Raw genomic sequence first — 18,650 nt, 5'->3', positions numbered from 1 at the left:
TGCAACCTTGCAAAAATTTCCATGCCTCACTTTGATAAGATACATTCTGATTTTTCATAGTCTATTGCATGGAAGTTGTGTGTAAAACCTTTAGTATGCATGTGGCATGAACTCTTGAAAGATGAGTATAGCATAACAAACTTGTGTTGCGTAGTTATTTATGTGAATCATTAGATGAATCTTCTGCATGATTCTCTACTAACACACCAACACCATCATGTTCACCATGCGCTAAGTCTTCTATGTCCTCCATGCCAAAGAGTAGATCCCCGCATCTAGGTTGGAGTCATAATCCAAAGAGCTTAAATTGTTAGCATATTTTGGAGGATGTACAACTACCAGCTCATGAGGCAGGGGAGAAGTATTGGAAGTGCTTGCATCCATGTCATAGACTATGAGATTTTGCATCTCTTTCTCGACGGCCTCATCTTAAAAGACATCTTACTTCTATGGTGTGACTTGAATCACATATAAATATTTTCCATCCAAGCAATCCGATTGAAAAATAATCCGAGAATAGCTTGTCAGATGCATCAACAATCAAATATCTATGCATCAACAATCATTATTAGGTGCATCAATAATAGCTTTACATTCCAAACTATCCATCAACAAGAATAGTACAAAATTGTACATACGTGTTCACAATGATAAGGTTGCACAAATGTATCATAAGGTCATACCAAATCTTTTTAATTATTTATTAACACCTATGGGATGTATTAAGAGGCTCATCAATCCCAAAACAGAGATCATAGTTACAAAATTTGGCTGGCTTAAATCCCCACCTACACTACACAGAGTAAAGATTTCATCAAGATGAAAGAGCCCATGACTAACAAGTTCTTGCTAACCACCAAATCCTTTCTACCCAACCAGCACTCGAAGTCCTTGAGTTAACCCTTAAAGAGGGAACTACCGGATAAGATCCATATCACTATTGTTAAGGGAAAATGATTGTGTAAATCATCTATTGAGATCTAGCCAGCATGTTGGTTGCCCAAAATATCCCCCCATACTTTGATACCTTTTTTGAACAGCCTCCGGGCCCTGGCAATGTCATGCAAGCCAAAGTTCCTAAAATCCGTAGTACACCAATTACTTTTTGCTAGACTTGAATCGCCTTAACCCCTTTTGGCCCCTCCAAGATAGTAGGCTAATATAGATCTTCCATGCCAACCAAGAGGTAAGATCTGATATAGCGATTTGAATAGGGAAACTAGAGCAAATTTACTCGTACTAGATCAGACCTAGCCAAGATGCGACCCCTTTCTCCTTGCCTTTTTCAATGAAGCCCTTCATAATCACAATCCATGGGGAGTTGCCATCGAATACTTTAGGAAGCCACTTACATACCAGTGAGAGATTGTGAGCTCTAATGTTTGGGAGGCCAAGCCCTCCTTGTAATTTTGATTCTTTGAGTGGATCCCATGATATGTGGTGCATCCTTCTTTGATTGCCGTCCTTTGCCCATAGGAATGATCTAGATAATCTCTTAATCTCCATTTAGTGGCATTTGGTAAATTTGTAGATTGTAGAGACATAGGTCGTTAGAGCCATGAGGATACGCTGAATGATAAAAAATCTTGCATTGCATTCTAGCTACAAGCTGGACCATGCACTCAGGTTCATATTTATCCTATCTTTGAACCAATTGAATCATTGACAAACTGTGAAGCCTACACCTAGAGGAGTGCCAAGCTAGCAAACTATTTCCCATGTTTGAATGATGCACACCTAGAGGTCTTTTAGCCAAGATGGGGGTGGTCCACAATCGGATCTGATCATGTACATCTTGGCATGGCTACACTATGATCCTAAAGCTTTGCAGAATTTGAACACAATTTCAAAGAAATTGTGAACCCGGGTCTTCAGTTGCAAAAGGAAACAATGCCATTTGCCAATAGTTGTATGGTTAGTTAATCCCATTCGTGAGCTGAATTCCATAGATGCTCCCCACTTCTCCCCTGTAGAGCCAAAGCCTCCAAGACCCGGTGGAGAGTAGCTGGGGGTCGGGTCGAGGAACCACTCTGAATCTGATCCCTGCACCAAAAGACCTACAACCCTGATAGGCTGAAAAGTAGACTCAAGCAAGATGTCCTCTGTGGACCTGAGCAATCTGCCACCATCCTACACACTAAAAACTAAAGCATCCTCATGTGCATCTCGAAAGGCCAAAACCTGAAGCGGAACACCACCTCTCGTAAGATTGTGAGAGATGGCCCAGCCTGCAAGACTGCGAATCCCACCGTTCGGCGAAAGCAGAAAGTTAGACGGCTCTAACTATCCTCTCTGGAAGTTCAAGATGAAGACCATCCAAAGCGCATATGAGCTTTGGGACACTGCTACTGGGGTGGACGTGAGGCCAGTTCCGAGACCAAATCTAGCCAATGCAGGACAACAGATAGTACCAACTATGTATGAGATTCTCGTGTGGACAAGAAGAAATGCAGATGCGCTGTGTTCTATTGTCGACAGTGTTAGTGATTCCGTCATGGCATTATCAACCATGAGAATCACATAGTCATCATTCTAAATGCAAAGTATAAGGACACTTATGAGCTCCATGACTGAGTTCATCGCCCGCTTGACCATATGAGTGAGGGGGATAGAGCCGATCACAAAAAGTAGAGGTGGCAAGGGGGGGGGGGAGGCAACCTTGGTGGATTGACCTCCCATAATTCCCTATAAAATTTAGCCATCGGGGCCGGGGGATTTGTCATCTTTAAGGGCATCTAGAGCTTCTTTGAGCTCTTCATTAGTAAAAGGTTTGGCCGATAAGGCCCTATGGAAATTTGACACATGGTGGCCCACCCCTTCCAGCATGGCATTAAAGTCACGCTACCATTGGTGATCTTGAATCGCTTCTTAAGAAAGACCTCTGCCATGTGCCAATATTTAGTCACACCAACAATGCACCTTGAGCATCGACATCTTCATCAATCACCTCCTTGTCTTGTTTTCTCTTAATAGACTAGAAGAAGCACTTGGAAGCACAGTCCCCCATGGTGGACGAGACACAGTTGGCAACCTCTCATTCTTGCCGATTTGGCTTCTTCATATTCAATCATTTATAGAGGTGAATCCTTTTCCACATTTAAGGTTGTCAGGAATGGATCCTTGGGGATAAGGATAGAGCTACCCAAACAGATTTTTTGATGAGGGTAAGTGATCCCTTTGAGTCCCTCCATTCTGACTTAAGTCGGTGATCAAGCTCTTTGGCTCTGGAGTGTACCACCTTATAGTGGCATCCCATATCCAGTCCGAGTCAGCACACTCTGGTAGGTGAGCTACCCATAGCCTTTTCATCTCAATGTAAAAAATCTTGGAGGCTAGAAGCACCTTATACAACTTGAATGGGATGTCCTTTGGATTCCTGACCACCACCAATGTACTTACCTTCCAACTTATAGGTAAATAATTAGACAAGCATGAATTTTAAAGGCATTCTCCTTTTAGTGGACCTCTTAGCCAATAACCATCATCAGAGGCATAAATCCTATCTAGCCTTCATACTCAAAATTCCTCACCTTTTTTGTGATGATTACTCCACGTGAAGGCATGTAGACCATCAAGAATCAAGATTGGCATAGTCTATAAGCCCCTTGTTGAGAATGAGATCATCCCATGCATCCATATCCTAGCCTAGCATCAACGGGGAGGGATGGGACCAATCCTCCTCCCTTTTTGTGACATTCTAGTCCCCATTAGCTACCTCCTTGATTCTTTTAGTACTATTGCATGCCGATAGCCTGCCACCTTCTCCCTTTGATCTATCATCGAGCCTTTTCTCCTCATGCAACCTCTTTTGGTGATTTGCCTTTGGAATTCTCCTCCTCATTAAAATTGTTTGGAGCCATATTTTTTCTTCTCCATAGCATGTAGATCTTTTTGAGCGACCCTATCCTCTGAGGCTCTCGGACACTCCCCTTAGTAGTACGATCACTCCCATCATTGAAGACAATAACCTTACCTTTCTTTCCAATGATCTTCCATGGCCCATCAGGGTGTGAGGCACCCTTTGTAAACCTGAGATGTTTGGCTCCATGCTCTACTTACGATGACGAGCCTAAAGGCATGTCCCATGTAGGAAGCAACTTATCCCCACTAGACCATCCTTCAAAAGCACCACCATGTAAGGATCCTTGTCAGCTCACACCAATAAAATATTCATAGCACGATCTAGGTACTCCCTTGCAAAATGACTAGTTTTCTTATAGATAAAGCACAAGTTGGAGAAGGATCCAAACTTGACCTACTGGGCATGAGACAAACCATATGGAAAGGTGACCTCAATGAAGTCAGGGATGATCTGGGCTCTATCCTAAAGCATCCATGTAGGCTTCTGCCTGGTGGGAGAGTGAGCAGAGGGTAGAATAAACAAGACCTTGCCGAGGGTGGTAGCCAAACATTCAATAGAATCTCCCAACCAATGTGGGAGATGTAGAAAATCGACACACTCTAGGCAATTATGATATAAAAATTTGTCCATCTAAAGGAAGCATTCCACAGAATGACCAAAACTGATGCTCAAGAAAAGATGTAAGACCTTCCCATGATATCATTCATTCCAAATTCTAGACTTTGAAATAGATTTAAGTAGAAAGAAGCCCTTATCCAAAAAATTTACCACATACACCAATGTAGGCATATCATATTCGAGATGAGGAACTGTTCGAGCTCCCCCATTATGGGGATTTGCCCAATGAAAAACATGTAGAGCCTGCCCCTAAATACGCATTCGAGCTTAGGCTAAACGTCATCGATTTGTAGCATGCAAGTGTTGAGAGATCACGCTCAACATCATGTGATCATATGTGCATAGCACTAACCCAATAGAGTGCTATAAAGGAAAGGGTTAGATGCCCTAACCCTAACCCTAACCCTAAATGGGTTTGTATATATTCTAAGTTTTCAACCAAATCTAGTGTACAGTTAGTTATTTGTGGTGTGCTATCTAGTTGTGCACTCTCTCCTCATCTCCACTTTCTCCTCTCCCCTCTTCATATTTTGTCATGGTATTAGAGCTCCCTTGCCTTCCGTTAAAGCAGTGCAATTCTTGAGAGTGCGAGAGCAATTATGAGATGGAGAGTTCTCTTGAGTGTCCTCTATGAGAGTCCACTTCTGGTGAGAGATCTTCATCCATCCTTTGATAGAATATTTTCGTCCACTTTGAGACGATTTATGTTCATTGAGTGATAGAGAGATTTTCGTTAATCTCTTTAGATTTCTTGAGTGTTTTCTTTGATTTCTTTGATAGAATTCCGGTTGAGAGAGAGAGAGAGATAGAAAAGACTTTGAGTGAGAATCTTCTTGTGCCTGGGAGAACTAAGGGAAAGAGAGAAAGGTGATGAGCTAAGGTGGCCTCTGCAACAACTTCAACGAGCCATCCAAGCAATCGGGCTCTACAATGACAAACACTTGGCATAGCAGCTCTACCTGAGCTTTACAAAGATGACTTATGAGCTATGCTTGGCTCTATTGGCTACAACTATCTACAGTGACCAAGCACCTCTACAATGGAAGAAGCACTCCAGGCTTGGCTGCTCCAGCCCATCGCGAGACAGCCCTCTTGCAACAAAGCACCTTGGCGCTGCTCCTTCGACGCCCGCGACCTGCTCACGATGTCTCTACGAGCTCCAGCTCCGAGCTCTAACTCTCACAGCGCCTAAGCAACGTACACCTCCTGATCGGCCTCACCTTCAACAAAGCAGATCCTCTATCGACTGCCATAGCGAGCTCTACCTAAAGTCTCCAGCAACAGTGCAAGCCATCGCTCCTTCACGGACTGCTCACCAGCCAACGACCTCTGCCAAACGAGCCTCACGCCCGACTCCTACGATAGCCGCCATTGTCCAACGATCTCCTGGTCTGCAGCTCTACTCAGCTCACGGGCGCAACACTCTACCTAAAGCTACACAGCCAAATCCTGTCCTGCATCGCGGGCTTATGGGCCTTGCACGAACAACTACCAACGACCAACGAACGTCACCTCTGCCTCAACGAACGCTCACAGTGTAGCGCCTCCTCAACGAACCTCTGCCAACAAGCTTCCAACGACAAGCCAACACCCATGCAGAGGCTCCTGCAAATGATCGACTCAGCAACACTCTGCAACGCTAACTCCATCGAGCCTCCAACAGCACATTGGCTCTCCAATAGTGCCAGACCACCAAGAGCTACGGGCCTCCCACAACTGCCATAGCTCCAACCTTCAAGCTCAACGCACGGTGCTCCAGCCGCGTAAACAGGGAGCTCCAAACTCTTCGAGTTCCTCCACAGAGAGCTCCACAGAGAGCTACATACCTTGATCAACGCTCTACAACAACGTAAAAAATCCTCTCTCGAATGGAATCTTCTTACATTCTGTCAGAATCTAGAAGATTCTGTTGAGCTAGTCAAGAGACACCTGGCATAATAGCCACCCAACCTTATCCTCAAGGTCAAGGTTCAACCCTAGACTTGGTCACTAAGGCGACATGTGGAACATTATCGCACCACGTCAGCATCTGGCACCTCATGTGTCACATCATCATTAGCTGACACATGGTAGCCAATTGCCACATCAGCCTTACCCATCCACATCGGTCACTGTGCCATGCCATATGGCCATGTCATCTACCACGTCAGCACAACCACATGACCCTGGTCAACCGAATCCTAGGTTGGTCAACATGACCATGGTTAGGTCAATTTGACCATGGTTAGGTCAATTTGACCCTAGATTAGGTCAGCATGTGCCACCTCATCAGTGCCATGTGGCACTCTGACCCTTTGCAGCCACACACACTCATTGCATGTGACCACTCCTACCATCTCAGGCACAGTCCTTGCTAGGCACAATCATTGCATGTGCCCCCTGACTACCACATCATCATTGAGCACATTTGCACTCCTTTTGCCCCTCCACCTAGATCAAATTGTATCTCTTGATTCAGGAAGAATTTGAGGGCTCCAAAAAGAAAAATTGCTCAATTTTTCGTGCTCAACGCGCTTGTCACATCATGCACACATTTTTGTGCAATTATTAGTCACTTTTGAGCCTCTTCGACAAATCCACTTCCTACATGCACATTTGCCTCTACATCGATGCATCTGACCCAGCACATAAAAAGAACCAAGGAAAAGAAATTATTTGCTATTCTTTCATCGATCGACGGTTGGTATAGATCTAGATCGGAGTAGACTAGATCGCCATAGAGGGGACGCTTTGAATCTCCCCAAGTTGCCAATCTAAGCCATGCCTGAAATTCTCGACTAGTACCTACTCAGAGTCAGTCCCTACGCTCACATACGGTTTCACATCATCACATTACCTGAAACTTGATGTTCATCAATTCAGTGAGCAGACTTTAGAATGTTCAGAGGCATTTGCTCATTTATCAGTGGGGGTAGATAGCACATGATTTGATTTCACACACACATGCCATCATTGTAAAGCCTATTTGGCTATTTCACGGCATTGTGCACATCATTTCAGCCTTATAAAGCCTTTGGCTATTCTCGACATCATTTGCCACAACCCTTGTAATTCAGACCAGATTATTGCAGTTCTACCTTCACCGACGACTGTTCAGATTTCACCTGCTACAGTCAGTGTTTTTGACAATTGATTCAGACAGTGATTGTTCACGACACTTTGAGTACATTTCTTGCACCATGTCTACAACTAGCAACCTCAATCTAGAGGCATCTGCTAAGCTAGACGACTCCAATTACGACACATGAAAAAAATCAAATGGAGACCATTCTTGTACTTCGGGACAAATGGGAGTATGTCGATGGTTCTACATCTAGACCATTGGACAATCTAGCCAGTAGTAGCTCTACTCCACCTATTGTCACAACACTAGCAACGGGATCTACAGCTACATAAACAGTTTTCACACCTGTAGAAGATCCTGCCATTGCCCGACCTCAAGTAGAATGGGATAAGAAACATAAGTACGCATATCATCTGATCAAGTAGAATGTGCAAGATGTCATGCTAGGATAGCTCAACACCGTCAAGACATCGAAAGAAGCATCGGATATGTTCATAGCTCTCTATGAGTCCAAGAACACTTCCAGGATTCTCATACTGAGAAACTAAATCAACCAGAGTTTCCACAATAGCGAAATCGATCATGCTTATGTATTTTGGATCAAAGACTATAACAATCAACTTGCAGCAGTAGGAGAGACTATGAATCTAGCAAAAATGGTTCAAGTCATCCTGAATGGACTAGGAGAGGGATATGAGAATCTAGTCCAGAGGTTTAGGATTATTTGCAACCCCCACAAAATGTAATGTTTAGTAAATCCCAAACAATCACTGCACTTGTTTCAGTAAATCCCAATCAATCTTCTCTCGAAATTTGAAGTGTTTTCTAGATTTCAAGAATTCAAAGCCATGGTAGAAAACCAGATAGGTAGAAAGATCAAAGTCATGAGATCACATAGAGGAGGTGAATACATGTCTTCAGCATTCATGAACTTTTGCAAAAGCCATGGCATTCGAAGACAATTCACTTACGCAAATACTCCTCAGCAAAACGCAAGAGCTGAAAGAAAGAATGGGACTTTAGCAGATAATACTAGAGCAATGCTTAAAGAGAAGCATCTTCCGAATCAGTATTGGGCAGAAGCAATAGCCACTGCAAACTATTTGCTTAGTCGACTTCCTACCAAACCGATACAGTGTATGACACCTTATGAAGCATTCACTGGACATAAGCCACACATTGGGCATCTCCGCATATTTGGTTGCATAGCATATGCCCACATACATGATGGTCATCGTAGGAAATTGAATGCAAAGTCACACAAATGCATCATGGTTGCCTACAGTGAAGAAAGTAAAGCATACAAGTTGTATGATCCCATCAACCGCAAGGTCATTATCTCCAAAGATGTAATCTTTGATGAGGAATCTGAATGGAAAACCTCAAACACACAGGAGATAGACACACTAATTTCACAGTCATATATAGAAAAGGTTGATGAAGAAGAGCAAGAATTGCCAGAAACACCCCAAGCAGAGCCATAGCAGCTCAAACCTCAAACACACAGGAGATAGACACACTGATTTCACAGTCATATACAGAAAAGGTTGATGAAGAAGAGCAAGAATTGCCAGAAACACCCCAAGCAGAGCCACAACAGCTTAAACGGTCTAGTAGGGAAAGCAAACCTCTAGCCAGATTGACATATGCTTAGAAATGCAAAGCAATTTAGGTGGAAACTACCAACTATGCTCTTATGACTACCATCATGGCTACAAAAGAGCTAGTGTACTTTGAAGATGGAGTAGACAAGCCATAATGGCAAATTGCTATGAATGAAGAAATGGATACTTTATATAAGAATAATACTTGGGAATTATGCAATCTTCCACCAAGAAAGAAGGCCATACCAAACAAATGGGTATACAAAGTGAAGTACAATCCAAATTGAAGTATTTAAAGATACAAAGCCAGACTAGTTGCAAAAGGATTGCACAGCAATATGGTCAGGATTATGATGAGACTTATGCTCCAGTAGCAAAGATGGATTCCATATGGTTCTTGATATCACTAGTGACACTCAACAAATAGAATGTGTACCAGCTCGATGTCAAGAATGCAGTTCTTAATGGTTATCTAGACGAGGAAGTCTACATGCAACAACCAACAGGTTATGTTGAATGAGGAAAGGAGAATAAGGTTTGCCATCTCAAAAAGAGCCTCTACAGCTTAAAGCAAGCACCCAAAGGTTGGTACAATAGAATTGACAAGTATTTTGCTGATCTGGGATACATGAAGTCCAATGCAGATCATACTCTCTTCTACAAAGTTCAAAGGGAAGACATTAATATTGCACTTTTGTATGTAGACGATCTGATTGTGATAGGAAGCAAGGATAGCTTCATCAAAAAGCCAAAACAAGACTTATCTGTAGAGTTTGACATGAAAGATCTTAGACTTATGCACTATTGTCTTCGAATTGAGTTTTGGAGAGATTCACATAGCACCTTCATGAGTCAGCTCAAGTATGTTAATAGTCTCCTAAAGAAGTTTCATATGGTAGATTGCAAGATTGCAGCCTCTCCCATGGAACAGAGTTTGAAACTTACAAAAGATTCAGATAAGCCTACAGTCAATGACATGTACTACTGGTAGCTCATCGGATCTCTTATATATCTGACTATCACATGGCCAAATATTTGTTATGCAGTAAGTTCACTAGCACAGTTTATGACAAATCCAAAAGAGTCTCACTGGAATGTAGCCAAAAGAGTCTTGAGATACATTAGAGATACAAGACAATTTGGGATAGAATATAGAGGAAGTCATCCACGGTTGCATGGATATTGTGACAGTGACTATGCTGGAGATCATGAGACCAGGAGATCCGTACAGGGATATGAAATTTTCCTTGGTCAAGGTGCTATATCATGGTTGTCAAACAAACAGCCAACTGTTTCTTTGTCTTCAACTGAATCATAATATAGGGCACTCACTATAGGTGCATGTGAGGCTATATGCCTCAGAAGACTATTGTCAGAAATAGAGTACTTTGATGAGTCAAAGCCAACAACAATATACTGTGATAATCAATCGCTCAAGCATTGGCCAAGAATCTAATATATCACTCCAGGACAAAGCGCAGCAGACATATGTCCAAGTCTGGCATACCATAAACTAATTAATGGTTGCTTACTAATCATAAGCATCTAATCTTGGAAACCTGATACATGCAATGCATAAGAGAATCCAACCTGTGATCCCCTAGCCATAACCAAATTGCCTCTAGCAGTCTTCCACGCTTGTACAGTGCCCGTGTATACTCATATATATATGATAGAGGAATAAGCTGGAGTAGCTTTTGCTCCACCATATACAATGTCTCTTATCCCTTCCTGAGTGCTCCCTCTTCTCCCACAACCCTAAATGCACATGTTAGCTTAGGGTTTGGCATAAAATAGGAGTGTCTCTATGTCATCAGAAACATGCTCTAACACTGCTAAAAATTGCCCAAAATGTACACGGATAGTGCTACAAAGTGCCCAAATAGTGTACCCTAGCCACAGTCATGGATGGGATGCTAAAGGATTTCTAATATACCCCTTGAACACATGTGATAGTCGAGTTTTTGATATAGTCGATAGATCCAAAAAAAAGATCTTACATTCTAATAAATGAGAGTCTTTGTGCAATCATGAGCCATTGTGGCGCCTGGGTGCTAAGGGATTTCTAATGTACCCCTTGAATGCATGTGATAGTGTAGTTTTCAATATAGTCAAGAGATCCAAAAAAAGCTCTAAATCCTAAAATATTAGTGTCTCTTTGATCATGAGCAAGCACTAGAAGAGCTCTAAAATTCCAAGAAATGTCCATTGTTGTAAGTATAAAATAGCTCTTGGAAAATACTGTTGATTTACGTTCCTATGCACTAGAATAGATATGAAAAAAGATAAAATAGCTCCCTAGATCTCCAAGAAAGGTATCGTGAGGTGAAGGTCATTCACACTATAAGCTAGGGCAGCGGTCGCCCACAAGAACTAGTGCAGTGGCCCCACTATTTCACAAACTGCCACATGTCACACATTGTATTCTTATCTAGAAAAGGTGTGGAGTGTTGAGCTCTATACAAGTGTTCAAAATGAGTGTATGCATTGCTCGTGTGTTGAGCTCTGCACCATATTCAAAATGATTGTACAGCTCTGCACGTTATTCAGAATAACTATGTGCTTGTGGAGTAAAGGCATAGAGTGCCATGTGTGGAGACTACACGGTGTTTAGAATAATTACGCTAGCAAGTTTTGATAGCTGCATCTCATCATTATGTCAATGTTGCAATCAATACACCAAGAAAAGAACCCGATGAGAACCCGAGCTTGCCTCGACTTTGAAATCTCACCCATTAGTGCAGCATCACAACATAGCCCAAAAATATCCCAAATATAGGTCCTGTGATTGGCTTCACCCGATTCTATATTGTCCAGAGATAAGTGCTTTATTTTGGTCTATCTTCATAAAAAACCTTAGAGCTTTTTTAAACCAAGACATTTTATGTCTATATCTTTAAAATACTTTTAACTCAACTTGCACATTGTGTAATTATAATTTAATGCAATATTTGATACAATTACAATTTTTTTATTTGTACAAACGAATTCATGTATGTCTTGTTTAATGCTAAGGTTTTAAGAAAACATCCAAAAGAAACCATTTTAAATCACATGTAAGCTAGACATAGATACACATTAATTTGATTTCAACATGTAGACATATGTGCACACATTGGCATCACATGCACATTGATAGATATGTGGTGATGTGAATACAACACCTATGCTCATTAATAGCTAACATAAATATCTTGGCAGCATAGTGTGGGGACAACCACATGAGGTTTAGTGCCATGTGGCACATTTTAATAGGGAGGTGATTTTGGTGAGAGGCTATCATAGAAGTTATACATTATTGTGGCTTCATTGATACTAATAGTTCTAATCCATGGCAATGAGGCTTTTCTGATACTAAGGCTTCTAAGAGGTAAAGATCTAGACATATCCCACACAAAGTAATAGGATTCGATGATGCTTAATTTATGTCTTGATACCAGAATTGAATCTTTAAAGAGGATAAATCATACTTCAAGTATAGAAGGGTAAAAGCTATGAGCAAATACAAACATTAGATAATCTATCCAAACTTCTTGATACAGTCTAGAATGCATAAACAAATTCTTAATCAATATATCAGACTACATAAAGACTAGTAAGGATCATTCACAAGCACAAGAAAATGAAAAGGTGGATCACAAAATAGACATGATATCAATGTGGGATGTTGAAGGGCTAAACATTATATATGCAATTGTGAATTGTGGCAACATTCCAGATGTGATAAAATCATGCAATAACAATGGAGAAATAGAAAAGTCCTCTAATCAAGTGAGATCTTGTAGAAGCCAAGAGAAGAGTTGAGTACATTGACATCCAATGAAAAAAGTCAATCTTTCAATAATAAAAACAATCAAATTTTGGAATATTGGCTTACATACAAATGTGTTATGTGTGCAAACAAATTAGTATACCTTGACAAGCTTCAAAGTATTGAAGACAAGTAAAACTTTTGCCAAACAAAGACAAAAGCTAAAGAACAAGGATTCAAAGATGCAAAAGGTCGATCACATGTTTACGAAATAGACATGACATTGAAGTGCAATATAGAATAATGAAGAATTACATATGCACTTGCAATTTGTGGCAACATTCCAAATATGATAGCCTTCATGCAAATGAGAATGGAGAAGTAGGAAATTCCTCCAATCAAGCTATATCTTGTAGGAAGCCATGACATCAAGGTGCAATATAGAAGGATGAAGCATTACATACACAAGTGGCAACACTCCAACTATGATAGCCTTCATGCAATGACAATGAAGAACAAAAAATCTTCAATCAAGTGCTCTTGAATAATCAAGAAAAAAGACAAATAAATGATGAGTAATGTATATGGACTTCATTTCTATAGCTAATGATGTTGGTCTTGAGAGAAGGTGTTAGAGATGACAATATCAACATCATCTTATGTGAATAGTGTGCATACATTAGAGAGGGCGTTAAAAAAGCAAAGAGATAAGCGATGGAACTAACCTAAGGGGTTTACATGTATACAACACCATTTCTTTTCATTTTTCAATAGAGTTGTATGTTGTAGGCTTGTGGTGGGCTTAATGTGGTGTACCCTCTTCCTCTCTCCTTCACAACTTCTCTCTAGGCCCTCCATTTCCCACCCCTATTTTTTCCTGCCCTCCATTTCCTACTCCTATTTTTTCTCAAGACAAACACAAACACATTTATAGAAATGATGGAGTTTTTTTCAAACGGCCCAAAGTATAGCTTTACCTATAGGGTAGAATAAGCTTCTTAGTAAGCATCAACAAAAATCTTCCATTAGGCTACACATTCAAGAGGCTCATATAGAATTAGAGTAGAAACATCGAATCACATGGCTAAGGGTTCAATTTCCATTGTAATTTGTCAAGGAGAAGATTTAGAGCCATCCTTCTTAGATGTGAATTGGAATGCATCTATCTTTGCTTAAGTTGCCTTCCACAAAGAATCCTTGTCTTATGTTGCCTGAATCAAATAATATCTACCAAAATCAATTGGGATAATCCACCCTTATGCCCAAGAAATTAACATTGGGCATTTCTTACCTTGTGTGCTCCCTAGTGAAACAAAATTGAAATTCTCATCAACATTAGGTGGGAAGTGGGAAGTGGAGCACGTTGAGTAGGGAAAGGTGGCTTAGAAAATGGCAAGCACAAGTTATCATTTTATAAGCAGAAGAGGTGGATTTCTCCCCCTTTCCCTTCCATCAAAGTGCTATGGAGGGAGCACCAAAGCAATGATGGTGATAACCTATTTAATTTCTTCACAAATGTTGACAAGACTCATGCTAGGAGGTTGACATCTCAGTTTTGGGTTGAGGATTTTGGATCTACTAGCTAGAAATTAAGTTGCAATCTAAATGTAAGAGGAAGAGGAGAGGAGAACACTCTACATGGCTCCTCCTCCTCCTCCCCCCCGCCCCCCCCATCTCTCTCTCTCTCTCTCTCTCTCTCTCTCTCTCTCTCTCTCTCTCTCCACCACAAGTGTGTGCATGTGTGCTCACCTTTCTTCCCACCTCCTCTTCTTAGTCATTTTGGCCCACCCCCTCTCCCATGTTCACTTAAGCACCCCTGTGCTTGCTTAATTTCATCCCCATCGAAGTGGGTTTCTTATTTTGGTTTTATCCTAATCAACTTATTCGTTATTGATGCAACCTATTATGGCCTCTTTATTCTAGTATTGGAAGAAGCAATTTGAGCTCTAATGGTAGTCGGGAGGCATGTGTGTGTGTGTGTGTGTGTGTGGAGAGAGGAGAGAGAGAGAGAGAGAGAGAGAGAGAGAGAGAGAGAATTGCCTTGCCCTTTATGAGTTGCTCGAGTAAAAATTGCCCTCTGTTCAGTAAAAAACACACCATATATATATATATATATAGAGAGAGAGAGAGAGAGAGAGAGAGAGAGAGAGAGAGAGAGAGAGAGAATTGCCCTACCCTCTATGAGTTGCTCGAGTAAAAATTGCCCTCTGTTCAGCAAAAAAGCAAAAAACACACCATGTCCCTCTACTGAATGATTGAGAGGAATACAATTTACTTGGTTCAATCTGAAGGATATGCTTAATGGTAGTAGATATGCAATTTATTTGGTTCGAAAAATATGCTTATTGGAAGTAGATATTCTCTTTAGAATATACTCTTCCATGCCACCTTTGATTCTGTCTAAATTTTAGCTTTACGAACGTTATCTTCGCCAGCACCATTCAAATGAAGTTGCAGACATGCGTATAGTCCACTGAGGTCAACGGATTGCGATGCAAGTGTGGATCCAGCTCATGTTTTCAGATAGCGGCGATTATCTTTGTGTGATCTTCACCAGCACCATTCAAAACGAAAATGCAAGACATTTGCATGGTCTATTGGAATCAACGGACTGTGATGCAAGCTGTTGTCTTATTGGGGGCCTTGAAATTCCGAAATGTGACAGGCAGGATCGTAACGCCATCGCCCACCAAGGAAAAACGCAATCCCATGGCGGGACATACATTCAGGCGTTACTTTTACGCTATGGCGACTGGTATGAACTTTCTCAGAAACAGACAAGCTGCCGTTTCGTGTTCAACGGAGAGAATGCCTGATGCATTGAACCTTCAAGCAAGAGCAATGTCTTCCTGGCGCCTCTCGACAAGCAGTTTTTGTGCTTTGCCATGATGCCATGTTTGCTCTTTGTCGCGAGAATCGAGTCTAATCCAGAGTTTTTCGTGGATGTCCACCGCTCATCTCAAATTGTCTCTCTAGGATCCCTTCGGACCACTTTCCGCCCATTTTCACCAGCTTAGGATATATGTAGTGAGGATAGGCGCGCATGTCTCATGCGTATGGGCCCCCAATCTGCCGGATTCTGCCGAAATCGCTGCCGGAAACGGCAGCGAGGCTACGAATCGACGATTGTAAAATACGGTGGGGATCTCACTAAAGTCGAAATGTTAAGTAGCTCATAAATATTTCCAATAACTTGGTTGTAAAAAGGTGTACATTGGGAGGAAAGCAAAAAGTGAAGGTGAAGGAATATGGGAAATGTAGACGAGTGAAAGGCACCCCCAGAGAAATGCAATGCAAAGCTGTTGCTGCTTTTTGGAGGCTGGCACAGGTTTCGAGGGTATTTTGAAGCACCATTGGAGCTTAGATTTGCACCTCCATTTTGCCATTCCTTACCCAGCCAATTAAAAGATGACATTTGGACTCTAGAGCTGGCTTTGGACTGAACTGCCTTGAATGAGGAAAACTGGTACAGATCTTGATCTGCCAGCCAATCAAAAGATGTCAGCTCTTAGATGCAGAGCTCCCTACAAGGAGACAGATCTCGATTTCCAGCACCTCCGTCCCTTATTAAATGCATGACACTTCTTCACCATTTAGCGTGTGAATAAAATCGCCTTGTGGCACCAGAGATGCATTAGCTACTCATGTGCACTAACCCAAAGAGAGGAGAGAAAGAGGTGAAAGAGGTGTGTGTACATGTGTGTGGTGGATGGACCATTAAATAAAAGTGGGGACGTGCCTTTTTTTGTAAGAGTAATATAAAGGTGGTGTCATACAAGAGACAAAGAGAACCTCCATTTTAGAGAGAAATATGTAACAAAAGACAAAAGCATTTAGGATCTCCACAAGAGGACAAACAAAAGACAATAACATTTTGACCTCCATAAATAAATAAAAATCTTAAATTCTAAACAAATTAGAAGCCCTTAAACTACGACTAATCCACACTTAAACCTCATACTAACCACAATTTGCATGGTCAAATTGACAAAATGAACTAACTTCAAAACTATGGACCTAATTAGCAACTCACTAACCAAGACATCCCTTAGGACTCTTGCAGGGCCAAAAACTAAGTATGGGAATGTCCACATTGGACATGTTCTCATGTCTATCCAAAAGTCTTTGGGACATTGAGTGGGAACCACCAAGATTCGAATGTAGGTGTCATAGACTATAAAGCCAAATGACTTGCCACTAGCCTATGCTCTGCAATAGCTACCAGGACACTTTTTCAGAGACATGTAAATGTACATCTCCATAAAGGACACACACCCCACCATTGTCATATACGCCATGTAGCCCAAAGCCTTTTTCACCATGCAGCATCGAGCACGGGAGGGTTTTGGCAACACATGTTGATGCGTTGACCATGATAATGTGATGGCCTTCGATGTAGTCCGAGGGTGGCTGGCGATAGTTTTGGTGGGTCCCACCTCAACCCCTACATGTGGGGAATGAACAACAATTGCATTTTCCTCTCATCGGGAAAGTGCTTTCATCTCAGGAAATTGCTTCTTGATCCGTTCCCCTGTACTTAAAGGTTCGGCCACAACCAAAGGATTCATCTCCAACCCACTTTTTTTGTTGGAACCTAGAAATTGCCAGTCATGCCCAACATTTTGTGGGCATTTTCAACATCACTTGTAGCACCATAGATCTAAATAGAATCATGAATTCTACTTGAAAATAGCTTATAGCCTGAAGAAGGCATGAAAGCAAAATACATGAAAATGCAGGATACATCCAAGTTCTTCCAATGACCCTATAAAAACCACAACAACAATGCGAGAGGATGTTTTGGCAAACTTGAATTGCCAAAATACAATGGATGATGAGGACAAAAAAGGTTTCTACAACTTTTGATGCAACAACCTAGTTTCGCATGATGGATGACTTTTGAATGGTATCTAGACTTATTGGTAGAGCAAATACGTACCTGTGGTCTACTCGTCGCTGACCAATTTAAGAGGTCATCCTAAACTGAAAGGTTGCAAGATGAGCTCACCCCACAACTAGGAAAGATTGAGTTTTTTAAAAACAAAATGTGAGAGCATGGCTATGGATGTGACAGCTAAGTGTAATCTCTATGCCAATGACAAGTACTTAATAGCTTGGATCATATTTGGCCTTAAAATGCTCATTTGGAAAGAAATGAAAAATGTAAACATCTATGAGCACTATAGTGATGCTCATGAAGTAGTAATAGATAGTAAGGAGGAAAGAGCCAACTCTAACATGAGCGGTGATGCTAGAAAATCTAGTCATCATGACCGTGGGTCCTCAAAATGGAAGGGCAAAATAAATAAATACTAGGTGGGAGCAATGGCTGCCAAGGAGGGAGAATGTGTGGGGCCCTCATTGTATGGCCAACCACACAACAACTGGATGCCCAATACTAAGTAATTCAAAAAAGAACCAAACACAAAGGCTATGTTTTGATGCCAAAGATTGGAAGACGAAATGGACCAATCACTACTTGGAAGGACTGAATCAAAAGATCCAATGATTGAATTACTAAATGGGAAAGGACTAGGTGACTGAATGGAAGGGCCAAATGGTAGATTGAATGGAATGGCAAACTGAATGAGACCAAATGTTAGACTGAACGGAAGACCAAATGACCAAATTAAAGGATGTTGACAAACCAAAGATTTAAGGTCCAAGAAGTTGCTATTAGGACACATGGAAAAAGTGATTTTGCAGTGTAAATATTGGAGTGGGTAAGTGATTCGAGGCATGAATGGTGGA

The sequence above is a fragment of the Dipteris shenzhenensis genome, chromosome 29 (genome assembly GCF_047967505.1).
Source record: "Dipteris shenzhenensis isolate YYH24624 ecotype China chromosome 29, Dip_SZ_1.0, whole genome shotgun sequence".
NCBI classification, from domain to species: domain Eukaryota; kingdom Viridiplantae; phylum Streptophyta; class Polypodiopsida; order Gleicheniales; family Dipteridaceae; genus Dipteris; species Dipteris shenzhenensis.
The sequence above is the reverse complement of the archived record's forward strand: the minus strand, read 5'-3'. Positions refer to the sequence as shown.